Raw genomic sequence first — 17439 nt, 5'->3', positions numbered from 1 at the left:
TTCTCTCTATGTGCATAAAGTTTCCAAAATAATTTACCAATTATAATTCTAATTATAAATATACAAAATCTAAAAGTGAATTCCACTTGAGGACTAAGCTTAAAATATTATTAGCAAAAATAGCCACGGCCCCACCTAATTCCATTTGGCTAAACTGCCTTTCCCCTTGTCCTGTTTTACCCCAATTCTTGCCAAAATACTCATAATGTTGCAAAATATATTGTACTCAGAAAAAAGTGCAAAGTTCATTCTGAACATTTAATCACTTTTGTAGATGGATATAATTCAAAGTAACTCCTTAAGTTCCAGCATACAAGAGTACCCCTTTTCTGGCTGCAGAGAGACAGATGGCCTCTTCAATTTTTCCCGAGGTATAAATTCCTACAGAGATTTGCTCTGTAGGATATGCCAGACCATCATTCTGTTTAAAGGTAAATGTCTATTTTGTGGAGACATGGAAAAGATAACACAGTATGCTATAACCAGTATCCTCAAACTAGGAGGAGGACACCAATAGATCTAATGCTAACTAGTCATGTCATTCTACAAATTGCTGAAAAAGAGCCTTATTGTCATATGTTGAAAACAAATTTTATTTCCATTTCCTCTTCAACCTACCTTTTAAAAATGACTATTCACATTATTCTTGAGAATATGGAACAGTGAACTTGCTAGGAAAAAATAATAACGATTCATATTATTTTATTTATACAGAACATGCTGGCTGAGTAATTCTGGAAGATGAAGTCCACACATCTTAGTCACCAAGGTTGAGAAACACTGATATAGAGTGTTCTATTATCCAGCTGTCATCCGGCATCATGCTGCAGCAGAGATAAACATGGAAAGCAGACCAGCCTCTGGATTGCAGAGAAGATGGTTTCCTTGTATTTTCCTCACGAGGTTCACCTAGATTCATTTCAACAGGCTGGAGCCAAGAGGTGGCAGCCAGCAAGGCTACAACTAGGGACAAATTATCATTTGAGCTTCTTAACATGATAAGAGTAACTATTTTTGGCTGCAAGGTTACCATCAGAACAATACTACCAAAGATAAATTGCAGCCATCTCCAACTTTGTGAAAGGATCTCTGTTCTAGGTATCAGGACTGAAAGGGGAGATACAGGCATTAACTTTTCATGTCCTGTCAAACATTCTCTTCTTTTTTAAACACCGACAGATAAGACAAGGCCTTTCCTCTCAGTGGAAAGAAAGTACTTTCCCTGTGCACCCCTGATTTTTTTCTAGAGGAGAAAAAGTAGAAGGAAGCAGAAAAATGATTTAAAAGTTGTTAAACAGTAGGCTGGTGTGGTGTAAGAGTCGTAGAAAAAAAACTCCATAATCTCATGGAACTTCTTTGACAGTTTAATAGTACCATTTATTTTTATTTCAATATAATACCTTTTGGGTGACATCTGTTTCTTCTCTAGATAGCTTTAAAAATTTATCTTAGCTGTTTTCCCCCATTAATTTTATAATGTTAAGTTTCATCTGACCTTTTTACGTGTTCTATTATATTGGTTATTTTTGTTTGGATTGTTATTTTTAATTACTATGGGTGGGCTTCACTGGGAATCACCAGAATGCAGATTTTGTAAACGATGAAGAAACATTTCCTTTCATGTTAAGCTTGGCCACATTCTTTGGATTTGCATTGCAAAATATGGTGTGGCTGCAACATTTCCATATTACCACAGTTGGTCCCTAGCATATTAGTTGTAAAAATGAGCCAAGGAAGGCTTGAATCAGATTACTGGACTTATTAAAGAAATTAAAATAAACAAATTAAAAGTATTTATTTTTTTAATTGTTTTGTTTCCTGGATTGAACAAAAATTTGTATTTGGAAAGCACACATTTCTAATTTATTCCTAGCTCACAGGGTTTCTTCTTTGCAATATGCTTTTGCACAATCCTCCTCACTGTTCCAGCTATGGACTTAGCCAACATGAGAAGGCTGATATACAGTTGTGTTAGCCAAAGGAGGCCCCAATTTGTGCCTTTAATACAGCTGTTAGTTCTGACTGGAAACAGAATTAACTAGAAAACAGTTATTACTTCACAGTGGATTGCTGAATATGTGGTGTGGTCCAAAAACAAAGAGGTCATACTGTTTCTAGTAGAAGGTCATCTTTATTTGACAAGAAAACAGCACAGCAGAGGGCCAATTTGCTGTAGTGGTTTGTAGTCAAGAGGATAACCCTGGGCCAGCAACTCTCTCTCAGCCCTGGAAAGAAGCTTATGAATGTTTCAGTTGTGTATTTTAACTTTGTGAATTGCCAAGAGTCCCTTGGAACTGTGGCATATTACAAATATGGAAATGAAATTATGTCCACCAAGATACCTATACATTTAATAACAAATGGCAGGGTGGTGGCCTCCAATGTAAATGTTTATTTTATTTTTGTAAAATGGCCACCCATCTTAAGCAACTCTGGGTGGCTTATGAGATACTGCCTTTTGTACTGTAGTGTGTACTTTATGTTATTGTTTAATCAAAAGAAAATGCTGTTTATATGAACCATTCAAACGCTCTACCACCTGTCTAAATGTAAGCCATTTCTGAATTTTTCTTGTATTAAAGTGAGGAAGTCTGAGGTCATTTAAGAGCTTTTCTCAAGCCTCTGTAAGGTCCTGTGCTGGGGCAGGCTGACCTATAGGACTGCAGCCTACATTACTAAAGTGAGCCACGTCTTAATATATTTCAGTTTGGAAATGACGAAGCGATGAATGGCCTCACATACAGCAAGACAACCACTTGTGTCCTGAACGAAATTAGAGAAAAAGTATAATGAGATGAAACTATTTTTTAATATTTTTACTTATTCCTACATAACTTTTAAGAAACCACTACAGCAGTATTAAAAAGACTTCGCAAATCATCTGTCCAACAACCTGCTCAATGTGGGATCTGCCGAACGATTCCAGACAAAAGGCTCTCCGGCCTCTATTTGAAGACCTCAGATGAAGCAGAATATAGCATTCTATCGTGCAACATGTCACACTAGTAGTTGAACTACTCTCTCAAGAAATTTCTTTCAATATTTAACTTAACTCTACTTCCTTATAGTTTCTGGTCCTGTCATCCGAGCAAAACAGAACAAATCTATGCCCTCCTTTCTATGAGAACTCTAGAAATCTGAAGACTGCTACCTTTATTTCCTCTTATTCTTCTCTTCTGCATGCTAAAAATATTTATTCAATAATATTCTTCAAACTGATATGGAATCATTAATGCGTATTTTTGGGATGTGGTCATTCAGCCCATTATGACTGTTATCTAATAATTGTATTATCAAGCCCATGTTTTACCATTTTATTTTATTAATGAAGCTATAGGATTTTGTCAAATCTTTAGGGCTGCTTGGATCAAAGTACACTATATCCATTAATTTCCCCATCTATTAATCTAATAATACTGCAAAGAGAGAGAGAGAGAGAGAGAGAGAGAGAGATGAGGTTAGTTTGACATGACTTGTGATAACAAGCCCAAATTGATTCTTGTTAATTGTTACATTCCTATCCATATGTCCATAAACATACTGTTTAATAATCTCAAGGACCTTGTCCAGTATATATTAAAATTATCCTGCTCTGCCTCTGAAGCAAGGGCATTTTCTCCTCCATTCTTCTAGGGTCATGACATTTTTCCAAATTCTACAACTGGTGGCTCCACAATCACCTGTGCTAATTAGTTCAGTAGCCTAGGATAAAATTAACCTGACCCTGAGCATTGCAACCAGAAATTTTGTATTAATGTGCAAGGCCAGGGTGCCCGAGTGCTATACAGATCCATTGGCAGGAGCATGAGGAGCGTTTAAAGAAAGACTGGCAGGGAGGTGGCAGCCTGGCAGCTCACCTTAGTTCAACTCAATGGATTGCCCAGAAACAGTGCATTCTTGTTTAGCAGGTGGCAAGCCATGGTTTCTCATGCTGAACAGGCATTGCCATCTAGAAACTATTGAGTAATTTTGCACTTAGAACCATATAATTGGGTGGAGTTATGCAGAGATGCAGCAGAGATTCTTATTGGACACTTATATGAAGGGATGATAGAATAGTGACCAAACAGCTATTGGTCACATGTGAAACGCACAGAAACAATCCTTTAGAAAAGTCTACATATCGATTTTCTGTATACAATAGAACAATCTACCCTGCTTGCCTGGCAACAATACTTTCAAAATAGTATTGTCTGCTCTAAATCTATGGCAGCTTCCAAGTGTAGCTCTTTTTGTGCAGTTGCCCAATCTCATCACAGGATGCTGACCTCCAAGACCTCGAAGATCCCTTCCAACTCTGTTATTCTGTTAAATAACCAGATATCACTTTCCATTTGTAATCCTCCATGTTTTCTTATCTCTTCCTCCATCCTTTTTCTTACCATATATATGTATATCTATATACATATATATATATATACACATACACACACACACACACACACACACACACACACAGTATGCCTCATCATAGGTGTGGGTTTGGGTTTGCTTTTTGCGTGGATGTGTGGTGGTGACATGCTGTGTGGTTTTCGTGAGTGTGGGTCTGGTGTCATTTACAACCACAAACCAGAAGCCAGACCACAGCTGCATCATTAGCCACTTTAAACCCCTCCAATCCATACATGAAGCAAACTGACACCCACCATGAAGATGAAGCACGACCACAAAGCCAAACAACAGCAACGCAGCTCACTATCTCAAATCCCCCTGCAACTCAGACTAACCTGAGCACAACAAAGCCCCCACCCAAACAGAACACTCCCCCATTCAATCAGAGCAAAGCCAACCCCCATCCAATTAGAGCACAGCCAAGCCCCTAACCAATCAGAACACACCTCCACCCAATCAGAATGCAGCCAAGCTCCCACCCAATCAGTTCATACCCCCACTGGCAGTTAAAAGGAAGAAACAGCTACGATCACACATTGCTCCTAGAAGCACGAAGCTGAAAACACCAGCCTGAAGATGACGAATGAGACTTCGTCGAAACGTCGCCAAGACACTTCCAATTTTTACGCGGGAGAAAACCCGAATAACCAAAGACCTACATACAAACACCCGCGAAAACCTCAGAAAACAAATATATATATATATATGTAGGTCTTTGGTTGTTCGGGTTTTCTCCCACGTAAAATTGGAAGTGTCTTGGCGACGTTTCGACGAAGTCCCATTCGTCATCTTCAGGCTGGTGCTTTCAGCTTCGTGCCTCGAACAACCAAAGACCTACATACAAATACCCGCGAAAACCTCAGAAAACATATATATACTGTGATATATATATATATATATATATATATATATATATATATATATATATATATATATATATTTCATACTGTGAAATGTCTTCACTAAAAGTACACTAAGCCATTTGTATGATAACATCTCAAGTTTCTATGTATTACTCTCGTATTTTTATATAAAAAGCACAGATCTCTCCCTAGAACAGGGGTGTTAAGCTGCCAGCCCACAGGCCAGTTTCATCATACTGAAGCAGCGTCCAGCAATGCAAAGAGAGTCATGATACGTCGCGACATGTCACGTGGCGACTTTGACACCCATGGCCTAGAAAGTGTTTATATTAACTGAAATATAATACAGTTATCAGAGCACAAGGGATGAAATTTAATATTTCAGTTAGAACAAGTCAGGCCTTAAGTTTTGATCCATATCTTCATGCTACATTAACACTGCCATTCATGTTGAAATGGCAGGTATGTCTGCTATATAATTTTCTGCAGGATGTTATGGTTTTTCTTCTTCCTCAGCTATTATCTTAATCCTTGCAAAAATCCTACACAGAAAGCAGAATGATGCAAGGATATTTAGGCAAAATCACTCCAAAAGCATGTACGTTTGCACTAACATTCCAATAGATTACATTCAAACCAGTTCTACGGCATATGGATAATCACTATTCTTTCATTCCACTACTGAAATTAATCCAATCAAACCAAACAGCTGGTTAGTAGCACAATCTGGAATGTACTGCAAAACAAAAATAATTCCGAACATCTCACATTGGCAGAGTTGTGAGATAACATAAAGGCCTGCTATGGGATGGCAAAAGAGGCCCTCTCCTCCATCTTCATAAAGGCCCAGTTTTCACTCAACCATTATTTATGCCTAGCTGCTCCCTTCCAGATATATGAGGCTTCTGCTCTTCTCCAATTCAGCATTGGGGCCATTTCAAAACCTAGCAGCTGGTTCTAATTCAAAGATAATGTAGCCGAAACCAAAATTCAGGACAGCATGTTCTACATGCTAAAAATAATTTCTTTAAAAATGAAATTCAAGCTGACAGTGGCAGACCTAGTCCTTGTGGGTCATGATTGATCTCACAAAGAAGACTGACAGTTTGGTAGGCAATCATTACTGGAGGAACATCATATTTATGGTTTTGATTCAGTTTACTTCATGAGACAGCAAGGGCTAAAAAGCTGGGTCCATTTCAAGCCAAGCTTTTAGCCAAACATTCACATCACATTAAACCAATATTCAAATGTTAAAAAGAGATGGAATTAATGCAAAAGCAAATATTGCATAGCATAATGAATTCTAATTGAAATCCATGGACAGGAATAGTAGTTATCAAGGGGAAAGAAAGGACAAAAGAAGAAGCATGCAAATGGATACAAAACAGCTGCCAAACACACAAGAAGCACCCCTACTGACTACTAATATCACTAATCAATAAAAGCAGAGAGGAAAAAGATAGTACACAAAGAAAATTCTGCTACCACCAAAAATTGAAAACAATTATTTAAGAAATATTTTCTTACCCTGCTCCAGAGCTGTAGAATCTCAGGTCTTCTAATCTACCTTCTAACTATATTTCAGTTCACTCCTTCAAAAGACATTGCTGCCTTTACATATGGCACTAAGTCATGACTTGATCACAATGGCTAAATCCCAAATGACTGGACTACCTGATCATCAGTATGCAACAGCAGAAGAAAAGTGATACCTCCATGGAAGATTAATTATCCAAAAGTCATGTCTGGTTCCACAGCCCTCTCCACAACTTTAAAGCAGAAATACCTCTTTTCAAGCCACACCTTTGTGTATCACCACATCTGTTTCTTCAAACTAAGTTGAATGTGTTTGCTGATGTACATATTTTCCTCAGAAAGTTCAAGAATAATGATGGCTGACTGGATCATGACAAAATAGCAGACCAAGCAGAATCTAGGACTTTCTTAGTATTTTGTCCCATTTGGCTGCACTGTGCTTGCCTGGTTCACACAGCAATGTCTCATCAATGAAAGATGTGATAGAGGGTTGGTTCCTCAACCTGATGCTGATTCGAGGCTGAGAGAAACTGACTGGTTGAAGGTTAAGTCTAAGGGATGACTTGAATCTGGATCATCCTACTTCTAATCCAGTGCCTTAACCACTAACATACTCTCAGAACTATCACATATGAGCTGCAAAATTCTATTAGATGGCAGGAAATCACCACTAAAGAGTAGGAAATGGAGGCTTTTATATACTTTGGCTGCCACAGTGATACTCCAGTTTTAAGCAGCCCATATGTACAGTGGCTCTAACATAGCTTTAAATTTTGACTAATTGGGCAATAATGAAGCAAATTATCTGATAAAAAGGAGAGGAAAGATGGATGAAAGATGTGAGATAACCTGATAGATCTACATGCTCACTACTGTCAACACAAGGCATACATGGATACACAACAGCTTAGTATAGACAGAGGTAATGAGAGAATGCATGAAGTACAGTGGGTTATCTGGAGGCCCTTTAGGGGTATAGCACTGCATCTAAGCACGGACAAAATAGAAAGTACTGTCGAGCAGTGCCTGCTTTATCTCAATTTAAGCTATGTGCATTCATAAATAAAAGAATATTAAAAGTTGTTTAAATCTGCCATTTTCTTTCACAAATGATGTAACATGTAGTATAAGGTGCATGCTGAAGAAGAGCCCACAATAGCCAGACTCTAAAACATTATCTTCTATATCACCAGAACCATGTTGGCAGTTATTCAATCTGCAAACTTTGATGGGTGCCAACTGGCTGCAAATTAAATCCCAAGAATCAATCCAACTCTCACTATTTATAAAAGGCAGCATCTTATGCCTTGTATAAAATGTTAACATGACCTCATTTTGTTGCAAGGAAATTTTGCCAAATTACAAGTTTATTCCTTTGGGGGCTGGTTCACTTACCTTGGATGAAGCAAAACTCCCTTTCAGTTGTTGCTTTTGGAATTAGATTTGCACCTGCTCTGAAATATATTTATCCAGCCCTGATTATCACTGAACTGAAAAGCACTTTGACCTGGACACCTAAACTGATTGCTTGCATCCTGGCCCCTAGTGAGCTCTGGCACTCACCTTCATACAATATCAACAACCTGTAGGAATAATGCAACAAATAAAAGCTGGGTAACCATAACAAATCTTGGCTGAGTGGACTGCATTTTGTGTTTTTCTCCACCAGCAGATCTGGAAAATCTCAGAACAATCAACACAAAGATTTTCCAAGAAAATACTCTGATTTACTGCCCTGTACATTATGGAAGTTGAACAGTTCTTGCCCTGATTTCATATCATCTAGATCAGGGGTAGGGAACTTTGGCTCTTTTATGACTTGTGGACTTCAACTCCCAGAATTCCTGAGCCAGCATCTAAAATAACCCCAGTCAAGGATAGAGGGGGTACCTAGACTGGAAGACACCGTATATAGAATGGAACTGAGCTCATTCAGTGATACAAAGCTAGATTCCTCCTGATTTTTACATACAGTAGCTACCATAGGCTAACATGGCTCTCCTCCTACAAAGTCAATAATAAGTACTTTTATTTTTACTAATGAAAACCTCTTCTGAATGGCTTACCTAAGTTGAAATTCAACCTAGAAATTCTATTACAGATGTAAGTAGTGGCCCCTTGTGAAATATGAACTCATGAGACATCCATTAACTACCGTTCACACTACTACAGTGTGAATTGGCACTTAAAGAGGCTTTAAAATCTTTGCTGTTAGTTTATTTTCCTTTCCTACACTTTTCTACTTTACTGTAATATCTTTTCTCTCTCTTTCTCTTTTTAGGGCCTTTCTGAACATGTTTTGCTGCGATTTTAAAATCATCTGATCAAGAAATGAGATATCAGTAGAATGAAAAATATAGTTTAATGGTGACCCATGGTGTCTATAAGTCTTATGTGACAGGACTGGGGAAAAGGCTTGCTAGATTAAAAAAAAAAAACCCTACTTCCAACTAGATGAATGGAATATATTAGATAACCATAAGTGTCTATGGAGATTCTCAATCATCTAGGTCAGGGGTCCCCAACACCTGGCCCATACCGAGCCTCGAGCCTTTGGTAGGCCCCGGAAGAAGCGATGAGTGCACACATGCATCCCCAAGCAGCATGTGAGCATGTGTGCACATTCCATTTGCACAAGCAACAAGTATGCACTTACCCACCACACGCGCAGAACCATCCCCTCTCCTCCCCCCGCAACTCTGTGATACTGACTCACATCTAACCTAACACAGAAACAAAAGACAATAAAAATATAGGGCAAACCATCCAGGTTCCAGATTGGAACTGCAATTCCGAATTCCCAGACAGTATTGCTCTGCACTAATTGGGAATTCTAGAATTCTCAGCACCAAGACATTATTAGTCTAATGAAGAGAAGGACTAGGGTTGACATGATAGCAGTTTTCCAATATTTGAGGTGCTGTCATAGAGAAGAGGAGGTCAACATATTCAAAGCATGTGAGGTCTGGACAAGAAGTAAGAGTTGGAAACTTATCAAAAAGAAATCCAATCTAGATCAGTGGAACAACTTGCCTCCAACCCTGGAAGTTTTTAAGAAGAGATTGGACAACCATTTGTCTGAAATGGTACAGGGCAGGGGTAGGCAACCTTGGCTCTTTTACGACTCGTGGACTTCAATTCCCAGAATTCCTGAGTCAGCATGGCTGACTCAGAAATTCTGGGAGTTGAAGTCCATAAATCATAAAAGAGCCAAGGTTGCCTACCCCTGGTATGGGGTTTCCTGCCTAAGCAGGGGGTTGGACTAGAAGATCTCCAAGGGCAACTCTGATCTAGGTCGTGATTGTCCACACGGTGCTTCTGAAAAAGAGAACTGAAGAAGGTTTTTGAAAAAGAAGCAAAATGTTTTTAAAGAAAAAAACACAAAAAAGTCCAGTTACCTTTTGGAAAAAGCACCTTTGGGATTACCACAAATGTTTCATGTATCTAGCTTAACTGCTCACTTCAACCAGTCTTCTTCACTAACACCTCTGCATATTATCTCCCTTCAGTTAGAAAGAATTATAACAATATTTCTTCAGAAAAATACCTCTAGCTTCATTAAAGGCTTGCAACTCCAAACTTCTCCCTAGAGTTATAATTCATCATTGAACACTATGCATCAGTGAGGCCCACAACTTCAGCAGTTGTTTATAGGCACAGGATAAATTTTGAATAACTATGTCCCAATCAACTCACACAAACAAGCTACACTAAACAACAGCCTAATCAAGGAACCACCAAGACCACTTCCACCAAACCTGACAGGGCAAGCCTCTAGTATATAAAATGATAGTAAACCCCACTGCCTTCTAGCACTGATGATGCTACCTAGTTTGGTAATTAAATGTCTGCAAGAAAACAACCAACTTCAGAGAGCATGAAGGACCCTACAGTTCAGCCCTCAGCTACAAATATTATCTTTTAGCAGTCCTCTATTCATCTATTTTTAACTGTGATCAAATAAACTGGTTCTGTATTCTTTTCCCTTTCTGAAAACCATCTTTAATCACCTCAGATAATATCTAGACATCTGTTTTCTTTTTATGTTCTCTTGCTCTCTTCTCACAAATGCACTGGGAACTTTAGTAAGCTCCTTTTGTAGACACAGAATGAAGAGGTAATCCACATCCTTCTTCTTATACTTAGTGTCTCTTCTCCCAAAATCATTGACCACTTTACGAAAATCAAGATGGTTGGTTGTATTTTAAGAGATAGTGATATGCTGTTGATGTTTACTATACATTGCTGGGATGGGGGATAGCTTCTTTTTTCTGACTTTTTATTTTTTTAAATCTTTTGTAGTTTGTATTAGTTTTAATTTTATAATGAAGTTCTTAATAACCTTGTTGTAAAAAAGGCTCTTAGTGGAATTACTCTCAATATCCCCTAAATATTTTGTTTATAAATCTTAGGTGATACAATAGTACAGGTAACAATAATTCTGCCTAACTATCTGTTCTGCCTAACTAAACATCTGTTTCCTAAAAAAAATTCATTTTTAAGCAAATGACTCTCACATGGCATTACCCATAAAATGTACAAACAGTTGCTTTACTAAAGAAAGCAGTGTAAGCTTTTCCACCCAAATATATACATTTTGGAATAATTAAATAAACTTTTATCATTATTTGTATACTTTCCACTGTTTATTTTGAGTGCACTATTTACATATACAGCTATAAATCTGAGACTATTTAATACACCACATTCATTACCCACATCGTATTAGGCAGTAAAGCTTAGCAACAACATTTGGGACTCTAACAGGGATTTTATTCTTGATTTGAAAGCATGATTGGGAACAGGGGATTCTAGTTTCCAGATCTGGACAGCCTGAAAGTGTTCTCAGGAATAGTAAATATTTGGAGTTTTGAATCAGAATGCATAAATTATTAATAGATTTATTAGAGAAGAAAATAACCACAGTGTACTTCAAGAAAGACAAGAACACAATAGTTCTCTCTAATTTATGATCCAAGCAGCTGGTAGGAGGACAAACATACAGCCTTGGATGCTGAAGATTATATATAGCTATCATACCTAGAAACCATTAATAGCATTGTACTCTGTTCACTAATTTAACAAGAGATATTTGTTTTTAGAGATTGTCAGTACAATCAAAACCAATTACATTTCCATGGAACACTGTGCTTCTTTTATATGGACTCTCTGCAACGTAGCTCAGAAAAAGAGAGTAGGTGGCAGTAATTAGCTACATGTGACACAGCTGAAAAATATCACTCTAACCAAATTCTGTGCCAAGTAACTAAGGTGTGGTTAGTATGAACGTGACAAGGAGGGAGGAAACCTAACTGCTGAATCAGGTATCTCATGTGATCAACAAAAGATTTAGAAGCTGGAAAATGTCAGAGATCAAGTTGAAGGTTCAGGATTATTACTGTGCTGCAGAAATGGTCCTAGACTATCTGAAATCCAGCAAGTGGCAGACTGAAGTTCTTAAGGCTCTTTTTTATATTTATGGCCACAGTAAATTCAATGCAGCCTTATTCCTTACTACTGCAATAGTTTTTAGGGAAAGTATAACTAAAGCTCAACTGCCACACAAATTATTTAACTGTCACAGTTGCCTTCTTTAAAATAACCCCCTGGGAGTTCTCTGGCAGCTGGTACACAATTTGTGAATCACAGTGATAACTGGATCTTTCCCATCCCACTTGAAATAATAGGGCTTAGTTCAAATAGATTCTACATGAGCAATCTTTTAAAAAAGGTCTTCAAGTAAGTATCAATATGGGAGAAACCCAACCCTGGCTAATCTAGCAGAAATATATACATGATGCCTGATTTCTTAGAAAAGACTGTGGTCACTCATGCATTTGCCATTATCTCTGGTTGCACTTTGTGTAGTGCACAGGTGGTGATCAAATAGAAGACCTCAAAGCTTAGTTTTGTTTCCACTGCCAATTGAGAGAACCCTTCCTCTCCCCAGATAAGCATGCTGAATCTAAAGACTAGACACGTCCATGGTGTCCTGGCATTTTCTGCATGATCAGAAGCATCCTGGCTGCTTGCCCCAACAATATGTATTTAAAAGTATTTCCACCATTAGGGTGAAGGTTTGCAGGGGTCTTCAAACTTGGCAAATGTCTTAGTGTGAACTTCAAGTCCCAGAATTCCCCAGCTAGCATGGCTGTCTGAGATATTTTGGGAATTGAAGTCCACAAGTCTTAAAATTGCCAACTTTGGAGGCCCCTGTCCTAATATGATCTTGCCAAATCAATACAGACCACATATTCCATGCCAAGAAAAAAAATCCAGCTCAATCTGCTTCAATAGCCAACTCCTAAAACAATGTCCTGACTTTCAGCATATGCCCGCGTTCTCTAAATACAGAATGCAAAATACAGAATACAAAATAACAAGAGTTGGGAGAGACCTTGGAGATCTTCTATTCCAGTGTTTCCCAAACTTGACAATTTTAAGGCATGAGGACTTCAACTCCCAGAATTCCACAGCCAGCAACGCTGGCTGTGGAATTCTGGGAGTTGAAGTCCTCATGCCTTAAAATTGTCAAGTTTGGGAAACACTGTTCTATTCCAACCCCCTGCTTAGGCAAACAAACAAATGGTTGTCCAATCTCTTCTTAAAAACTTCCAGCATTGGAGCATTCACAACTTCTGGAGGCAGATTGTTCCACTGATCTAGATTGGATTTCTTTTTGATAAGTTTCCAACTCTTACTTCTTGTCCGGACCTCAGGTGCTTTGAATATGTTGACCTCCTCTTCTCTATGACAGCACCTCAAATATTGGAAAACTGCTATCATGTCACCCCTAGTCCTTCATTAGACTAATAATGTCTTGGTGCTGAGAATTCTAGGATTCCCAATTAGTGCAGAGCTGGGTAGTCTGAACTGCAGTTCCAACCCGGAACCTGGATGGCATCTTGTTTAGAAAGTCTGCCTTATGTTTTTATTGTCTTTTGTTTCTGTGTTAGGTTAAATGTGAGTCAGCATCACAAGCAATTAGAAAACATTCCCAGGAAATGAAGTGGGAGTAAGCCTCCAGAGAAAAATATCAAACAACTGACCAGGAATGGAGGCTACTCAGTTGGAAACAACAATACTGTAATAATTATTGTGGTTTCTAATAATTCTAAGCTAATACAAGTCAAAGGAATTTCTGGCACTTATATCATCTGTTTTTAGAATCAATGCTAGAAGGCAATCAACTCAGCCTCCGCCCCTCCCAAAATAATTGCAAGTATGTGTTAAATAGAAGCATATTTATTTATTTAAAATATTTATAACCTTGCAAGGCATTTTCCAGGGTTTTTTTTAAAAAAACTTTTATTTCTTACAAACCTTCTTTAAAAAGGATTATAAAAATACCAACCAGCATAATAGTGTTTAAAGATAGCTAAGCTACACAACTGCTAAAATACCTTTTTAATGCTAACATGACTTGTAAAAATTTAGGACAAGAAGGATCTCTTGGCCCATTGCTCAACTGATTCCCCTAAGCAAGCATCGTAGAATCTTCAAAACCGTCTAGTCCAAACAGAATCTCTCTTTTCAAATGAGCAAATAAAAAGTGCCTAAGGGGATCCTTAGGGAATCTTAGGGAAGCAAATGGACAGTTTTCTGTGGGGGCTCCTTTTCTCAGAAATAGCTTGTCTTGGAGATAGGAGGAACCTCTTCCATCATGAGTTAACAGAGGTTTGTGAAGATCTGTTTTTAGAGCCTTCTGGGAATGACTGAAGATGAATCACTAGTTATTCCCTCGGTTGAGATGTGCTGCCAAGAGTACAATTTCAATATATTAAATTGGTTGTTACTATGTTATTTTGGTTCATACTGAGTGTGTTAATACTTTCATAAGGGTCAACCAGATTGAAGTGGCATGAAAGTTGCTACAGTGTAATCAATAGTAACTAAGAAGGGCCTCCAGAGTTGATTACAGACAGCTTTGGATTTGATGGCTTTCCCATTTGTGAAGTCCAGGGATACAGGCCAACTCTCCCTTCCTTAAATCTGAAAGGCAAAGCTTGCTGAAACAAGAATGTATTGCTACATACATTTTTTGAAGGTAGTTCCTCCCTGAAACTTCAGTGTAGTGTGGATTCTACCTATAATCTTACAGGCTAATGAGGAAAGATTAATATAACTTTTGCAATACAAACTACCTTTTATAGGACACTGCAGGATGGAAAACCACAATCATACTGGTGGAGAAAAGCCTTCCCTGTTCTGCCTTTTTCCAAATGTCTTGAGACCTACTGAGAACACAGGTCCCATTATTGAATGATCATCCCAGATGGATAGTTCAAGTGACAAATTCTACCCATCTCAGAGTTTGCGTTTTAAGAACATGAGACTAGAGAATACTAGAAAAGAATAAATGTTGGAGTTCCACCCAGTTTTCTGGCAGCTAAGCTTTTTTCCCCCATTCCTATTATGCAATACATGAATGTATCTAATAGACTTCTATTTGCAGTCAGTACAAAGTATATTCCTACTTCTGTTCTTCCATAAATCAGATGAATCTCTTACAGAAGATTGTTCCATCACAGTTATATTACTTTTAAGTAAGCAGGTGAAGACCTTGGGACTGTGTAGGCTAACCTAGCTCCCTATTTATTTCATGACCATGTCCATTCACAGAGCTTGTCCATATTAATAAATAGCTAAATATTTAGCTATGCTCATGCTTGTACGAAGGGATATGATTAGTCAGTACAACCCCTTTACGTGTTTTATTAACTATATGGCTGCAACATGAACCCATTCAAATAAGCAAGGTTTGAAAGGGGTCAGGGTAGCTTCTTCATGAAACCATATCTACAACTATTGAGATTAAAAAACTCAAGCTAATTTCTACAGCTCATTTCTACAACTAATGATATCTGTGATATTATGTGTGAATATAATTTTGCAAATGTTATAGAGTGGGATGAACCAAGTTTTCCTTTTTGACTAGATCAACAAGGTTTGTGTACAATATTAGCACAGTGTAAAACAAATATTTACCCAACATTTCAAAAGCATTAGCACAACACAGCATAATAAGAAGCCAATGTACCTTTTCTTTGTTGAGAATCATATTAACTTGCTAAACATATATTGGGGAAAGAATGCAAATATCAATAGTGCACAAGGATAGAATCAAATACAACTGTGTCACCACAATTCTCTGGTATCTTTTTCATGCAACCTTGCTGGTGATAGGTAGGATTGCCTTTAAGAAAAATCCCAACAAATTTATTTGCAGAGACAAATGAAGCCCCAGATACAAGCCAATGCTATTTTCTATATACTGAATTGAAAGTAACAGCAATACAATTTTCATGGGATTTGCTGGTTTCTGTTACTTTCCCACAATCTTAGGGATTTATAATTACCACAGAGAAGGAAATTACAAGTTTTTTCCAGAACCTCTGATCCTTAGGATATTATGAACATAGAAGGATCTTACTGAATGTTTTAAGATGGTTAATCAACTACCATATGATAAATTTAGGAGGAAGCTCATCAGTACAGATTATCCTCGACTTACGACCAGTCATGTTCAAAGTTACAGCAGCACTGAAAAAAAGTGATTTATGATCATTTTTCACATTTAAGACCATTGTGGCATCCCCATGGTCACATGATTAAACTTTGGGCACTTGGCAACTGGCATGTACTTATGACAGTTGCACTGTCCTGAGGTCATATGATCACCATTTGTAAATCTTATCAACTGGCTTCTGAGAAGTCAAAAGAGCAAGCCAGATTTGCTTAATAAGCATATGTAAAGCGGTGATTTGCTTTACAACTGTGGGAAAAAAGGTCATAAGATGAGGCAAAATGTACTTAACACCTATTTTGCTTAGCAATGGAAACTGTGGGCATAAGTTGAGGGCTTCCTTTATTTGCATGGAAGGATTTGTTCCAGCCGTGTTGATGAAACTCATTGTTTCATTCATCATCATTGTTTTTTATTTATCCACCAACCTTCTGTGCTTGTTGTTCCCAAGATTGGCTGGTGTCTGTTTGGTGCACTGGTAGCAGAATTCCTACAGGGAAAGTAGAAGGCAACACCGGTTCATTAGTGGCAGAAAATAAAATAAAATATTAAATAAAAGAAACTCAATACAAAAAACAAGGGTCCTTGTCCATTAAGGACTATAATAGCAGGCAGATTTTTTTTAAATGGAAAATAAAACAGGAAAAAATCTACATGTTCCCATTGCAATTATATATAACAGTATTTAAGTAATTACATTTTCTCCCAGCTTCGTTCCTTATATAAACATACACCGGGCAGCTAGACTGGGAAACAGGAAATATTACCCCAGGGAAAATCTGGGTAAGACCTCCATTTGGCCATAAGACTGACAAAAATGATCTTAGCTCATACACTTTCTCAGCCTTACCAAGTGAGTTGCTATGAAAAGTAATGTAACAAACCGCAATGTATTACATTCTGCAAAGGGCACTCTGCAAAGACAGTAAATAAATGTAGTTTTCCATGTACTGTATCCATTTTCTTTACAAGAAAACAGACACTTAAATAGCACAAGATTATAAGATAAAGCATTGTCTCTTTGATGCCTTCAGATGTTCTGGGAATAGCTGGGGAAAGCAGTACTAATGTATTTTTTTTTATTTGTACCCTTCCCTTTCTTCAATAATGATAGAAAAG

General features: G+C 37.8%; 1 protein-coding gene across 3 annotated transcripts in view; it reads right to left on the bottom strand.

Moving 5' to 3' along the window:
- SLC29A1 (solute carrier family 29 member 1 (Augustine blood group)) overlaps positions 1–17439 on the bottom strand; it is a 68137-nt gene that overhangs the window by 33182 nt on the left and 17516 nt on the right. For all 3 annotated transcript variants that reach the window (XM_039347029.1, XM_039347028.1, XM_039347030.1), the window contains exon 2: positions 16749–16810. The gene's annotated coding sequence lies outside the window, so the exon portion shown is untranslated. The remainder of the gene's footprint in view (positions 1–16748; positions 16811–17439) is intronic.

The sequence above is a fragment of the Crotalus tigris genome, unplaced genomic scaffold (assembly GCF_016545835.1).
Source record: "Crotalus tigris isolate CLP2741 ecotype Arizona unplaced genomic scaffold, ASM1654583v1 scf7180000018048.2368360, whole genome shotgun sequence".
Lineage (NCBI taxonomy): Eukaryota > Metazoa > Chordata > Lepidosauria > Squamata > Viperidae > Crotalus > Crotalus tigris.
The sequence above is the reverse complement of the archived record's forward strand: the minus strand, read 5'-3'. Positions and strand labels throughout refer to the sequence as shown.